The sequence below is a fragment of the Carlito syrichta genome, unplaced genomic scaffold (genome assembly GCF_000164805.1).
Source record: "Carlito syrichta isolate Samal-C Ts95f unplaced genomic scaffold, Tarsius_syrichta-2.0.1 Scaffold303009, whole genome shotgun sequence".
Taxonomy (NCBI): domain Eukaryota; kingdom Metazoa; phylum Chordata; class Mammalia; order Primates; family Tarsiidae; genus Carlito; species Carlito syrichta.
In genome coordinates this window covers 169,242-174,612 of record NW_007247105.1, presented here as the reverse complement: position 1 = coordinate 174,612, position 5,371 = coordinate 169,242, and the positions used below count along the sequence as shown (strand labels likewise).

At 36.5% G+C, this 5,371-nt stretch overlaps 1 pseudogene; it reads left to right on the top strand.

Annotated features, from left to right (window-relative positions):
- The first annotated feature begins 2,455 nt into the window (after positions 1-2,455).
- Positions 2,456-4,498, top strand: LOC103259759 (annotated as a pseudogene).
- Positions 4,499-5,371: the final 873 nt, after the last annotated feature.

Sequence of the window (5,371 nt, the reverse complement as noted above, 5' to 3'; positions counted from 1 at the left end):
GGGTTGTTGAGGTTTTTTTTGGCACCTACTTGCTTTTAAACTAGATAAGATTTATTAGCCTTTCAGCTTTAAATATCTGAAATACTAAGACACACTGGATGTGTTGTAAAGGATGTGCTCAGATTCAAATTGTTCATAAGTCCATGAGGACAGATAATCCAATCCTGTTTATTTTTTTTAGAGATGAGTTCTTGCTATGTTGCCAAGTTGGAGTGCAGTGGCTATTCACAGGTGCAACCATAGTACATCGCAGCCTTGAACTCCTAGTCTCAAGCAATCCTCTTGTCTCAGCCTTTTGAGTAGGTGGATTACAGGTGTGCATCAGCATGCCCAGCTTAAATCCTGCGTATTTTGGCTTTTAATTTTTATAGTGTAAATCCTCCATTTGTTCTTAAATGTTACTAGAATGGTATTTCAACTTTTTTCTAATATAATTTTTTGCTTCTCTATTGCTTACGCAAGGAAAAACAGACACCAAAGAATGACACCATTTTTAAGGTGGCTTAGATGTCTTCTAACACAGTTTTGTGTAAAATGTAACCTGAGCAGAATGATGGTGTCTTCCTTCTTTTCCATGACATTTCGGTTACTTAAAAAAAATGTATGTACCAAGGGACACCAAACTGCAGCTTTTTCTTTACATTTCCTTATATTTGCTCTGTACATCTAACCTTTAACTAACCTTTTGGAGTTCAATGGAGCATGTAATTATTGCACCATATAGAAACAGTTGCGAGAAACAAACGCCATTGTGCAAAAGTTGTAATTTATGGAGGCAAGTCATCCAGAAAAACATGAAAGAAATGTTCAATTTATTTTAAATTTCTTAATACCATTGCCTTTTTTCCTTTTACTTGTGCACATTAAATCCTTTGGGTGACACATAAAGAATTATTAAATGCCTGTCTGTATAAAAATCCAGCAGAAGTTCCTATAAAAATGAAGATGTTCCAATTTAAATGACAGTAGGAAACTGACAGAGTTTAAGACACTTCCTCCTTGGTTCAAATATATGACTATACCTAGAGTTAATGCATTTTTATTTGGCAGCAGCTCAAATGATTTCCTATGTTCTTCAATTTTAGAAAGATGCTAAGGTGGCATGCCAGCCTTAAGGAACACTAGCAGGAAGTGTTGTATGAGTATGTATTTGTGTTTGTGTATGGTGGTAGAATGAAAATTCCACTGACATCTTGTTACTAATTTTACCTGAAAACGAGATGTATAGAATACAGAACTATAGTAGTATAAAAAATAGTACACTTACAGAAGCATACTTATCACACACATTTGTATGCATACGATGTTAGTTTATGAATTGCATACTTGCCTATTTAAGCTTGGAATTAGGATTTTCAAAATAAGCAGATGTAGAGGATAGTGATATGGGGAAGCATTGCTTTGAAGTATTTGCTTGAATATTTAGTTTACTTGGCTTCTCTTAAATCCCATGATTAACTTAGAGTTTTCTTGTCTTTTGGCTCAGCAGTGCTCAACACTAGATTCAATAGAATCATCTAGGGAACTTTAAAAAGAAATTCCAGTGCCAAGGCTCCATCTCCAGAGATTCTGATTTAATTGGTCTAGGAGTGGTGCTGGGCATTGGTACTTTTTAAAAGCTCCCTTGGTGAATCTAATGTGCAGCTGAGGTTGACAGTCCCTGCTTTAGCCATGCATTGACAAGCAATCACTGGCAATATCTAACAACAACCACTTGGTGATCCTGAGTTTGCTGATGTCTTTCTTGTCTCAGCATGGTTGTTGCTGGAGCCAGGATGCTGAGGTGCTGATATGCTGAGATGCTGAGGCCTTTGAAAAGGCACCATCTATAGCTTCAGGCAAAAAGAACCAGTAAGGACAGAGCAAGAGAAATGATTCAGGGAGGGTCTTAGAGTGGGATGAATTGCACAAGATTATAAACCTAGGTGGAGTCAGGATTCCAACACAGGTCTTCTGACCGATCGCTTATGTGTGTTGGCTCCTACATTAACTAGCTAGATCAGTGATGATGAGCATGCTATTTATCTGTCAGCCTGGTAAAAACTTGTAACCCTCAGTTCCTGACCCTGCTTGGGGAAGAAACACATAGTACTAGCTTCAGTCTTATGTAGCAGGTCTTTGTTACTTAACTTTTCTTGGCCCAAGTTTTCATACCTATAACATGGAGATAATTATTATTATGCCTACTTTATAGGTTGGGCAGTTGGGAGGATCAAATGAGGTAATAAATATTAAAGCGCTAGTGACAGTACTTTTCACATAATATCGCCTCAATACACGTGAGCTTTTATCATGATTTTTATTATTTGACCACATCCTGTTCTATTTTATGATACCATGCCTCTTAGATTGTATATGTAGACCTCAGTGACGTTATCGTCTCATAACCTGGCATCTTTGGCTCATGGGACCAGGACACTAAATCAGATTCTTCACCTCAACACTAATCTAAATGATGGATTATCCTTCCATCTTCTTTGATAATCGTTCCTTGGATGGCTTCAGTTGTCCTTTCCTGTAAGTCAACTATGTAGAAAATAAATCTCTATTGCTTATTTTTCTTTAAGTATTAGAAATAAAAAGGGGCTAAATGTTAATAGAATAAAAGTAGATCCACATAATGCTTTAAAAATGGAACTCTTACTATAATAATAATAATAGCTATCTATATAATAATGATAGGTATATATATAATAGCTATTATATGGTGTTTACTGTGTTTCAGATATTATTTTAAATGTTTTAAATAAAAATATTAAAAAACTTTTTATTGTGAAAAATTCCAAAAACATATTGTGTATATATAGTTTGTGAACCTCTGCATACTCACAATTCATTTTTATCTATTATGCATCCATGGACAATTTTGTCTATACCCCTGTGTCCTACTATCATAATAATCTGAGGGGGACCCGAAAAAACTGGAATTATCTTTTGGAGGGTGGGCCCCTTGTAGTACACTTGGAATTTGTGCCTCTGGATCATGTGGTCAACCAAAGTTTTTATCTGAAAGTTCTGAGAAGGTTGTGGAAGAATTGCTCCAAGTTATGACAAACAGGTGGTTTGACTGGTTCTTCCACAATGGCAATGCACCCGCCTACATCATGCTGAATGTTCAGCAGTTTTTGACCAAAAAAAGGTCTGACCCCCATGCCAACCCCCCCCATTCACCCAATCTCACCCTGAGTGACTTTTTTTGTTTCCTTGAAGAAAAAAGTTCTCAAAGAAAAACGTTTTGCAGATGTGGAAGAGATGAAAAACAGAAGCACTAAAAGGTATCAAAATTAACGAGTTCAAAAAACTGTTTTGAGCAGTGGAAAAAACATCTCGATAGGTGTATTATATCAAACAGAGAGTACTTTGAAGATGACTGAAGTTTAATCATGCAAGAGTAAATACACAAATTTTTATAAATAAATTCCAGGTTATTTGGGTACCTTTGCATATGAAAAATTTTCTCTAAGTAGTTCAGTATGTTTCTTGAAAAGATAAACACTTTACAAGAAAGACACACAATACCAGTATTGCTTGTAAACGTTAACACTTTCGCTTTAAGTAGTAGTATTATTTCCATTTCTTAGATAAAGAAACCAGTAACTTGCCCAAGGTCACACAGCTAGTAAGTAACAGAGATGGACTTTGAAACCAAGTGATCTATCTACATAGTCTGTGTTCTTAACCACTTTAAAATACCAGATTCTAAAACAAACAAACAAACAAACAAAAACGGTATACATCCGTTTCCTTTCAATGTATACAAGGTTTCATCTTTTAGTGTTCTTAATGTTCCTAATTAGATTAATGTCCTATTGGGCACCAAGATCCAATTTTGCCTTTTGCAATTGCATGGACTTAGGTTTCAGACAGAACCAAGTTTGAATTCTGGCTCCTCCATTTATTAGCCATGTGACTTTGTGTCTTTTACTTATCCTCTATAAACCACAGTTCTTTTGTCTGTTAAATAATGATGTAATAATACCTCATGCAGGGAGGAGAGAGAACCTTGCCTCTGGTGAATTGTGAATGACTGCGGTAGGGCCTTTACAATGGGTACCATTGGTGGTGGTATCTTTCAAGCAATGAAAGGTTTTTAAAATTCTCCAATAGGAGTAAACCACAGACTAAGAGGAAGTTTGACAGCTATTAAGACCAGGGCTCCACAATTGGGAGGTAGCTTTGCGGTGTGGGGAGGTTTGTTTTCCATGATTAACTGCAGATGGTTCAAGTCAGAGGAAAAGAAGATCCTTGGAACTCCATCACAAGTGGTGCCTTAACAGGAGCCATCCTGGCAGCAAGAAATGGACCAGTGGCTATGGTTGGGTCAGTGGCAATGGGTGGCATTCTTCTAGCTTTAATTGACTGAGCTTGTATCTTGTTGACAAGATTTGCCTCTGCACAGTTTCCCAGTGGTCCTCAGTTCGCTGAAGACTCCTCCCAGCTGCCTCCAACCCAGTTGTTGCCATCCTCACCTTTTGGAGACTATCGACAATATCAATAGGACTTCTTTCCTAGGATTTCTTTAACAGAATGAGCTGTAGTTCAAGAAGGATTTCAGATCAAGTTACAACCTGTTTTTAAAACCATAGGTGGGACAACTATGGCCAATAGGCTATGAAGAGACATTTAGAACTTTTTTCTATTAAAGGAGCATGAGGAGAGGGGTGTTAAAAGTTAATGCATTGATTTACTCACAATTGAATTGCATTTGTGCTCAAAATAAATGTCCAAAGCCAATAAAAGAAAAGTAACTGCTTAAAAACCGAAGGACTAAAGGTCAAATAACAATGAAATATGACCATCATTTCTTTGGGGACTTCGCCTGGTTTTGTGTGTTCTATTATTCAAACAATAAAAAACCCCTGGAACTTATTCTTTCTTCTAAAAAAAATTACCTCATGCAGTTGTTGTGAGGATTAAATGAGATGATGTTTGAAGACTACTTTGTACTATGCTTGGCACATATTGGTAGTTAGCATACTGTAATATGGGGTACATAAATTAGGCAGTTAAGTGTACTGGAAGAGAGTTGTATATTTCCAACTGTTTGGGTGTTTAAATATTTAAATGCTAACATGTGGGTTTTATTTAAATCTTTGACAGGATATAGTGTACTTGATTAGGTCAAGTCTAGGCTTGATTGGTTAGACAGCAGTCCTTTGAATGGTCAAGAACTGCCTTGATAAAGACTCAGTGTAGCTGACTTTAAACTGTCTCTTAATTTAGACAGCTGGTAGCTGTCAGCTTGTTAAATCAAAATAAATGTTATAATATGTCAGCTCCTATGAGCAAAGGAGCATCATTTTCAAGGAATGATGCCTCTCTCTTTGAGCTACTTTAAAGTCATTTGTCAACATTCATTGTAAAAATACAG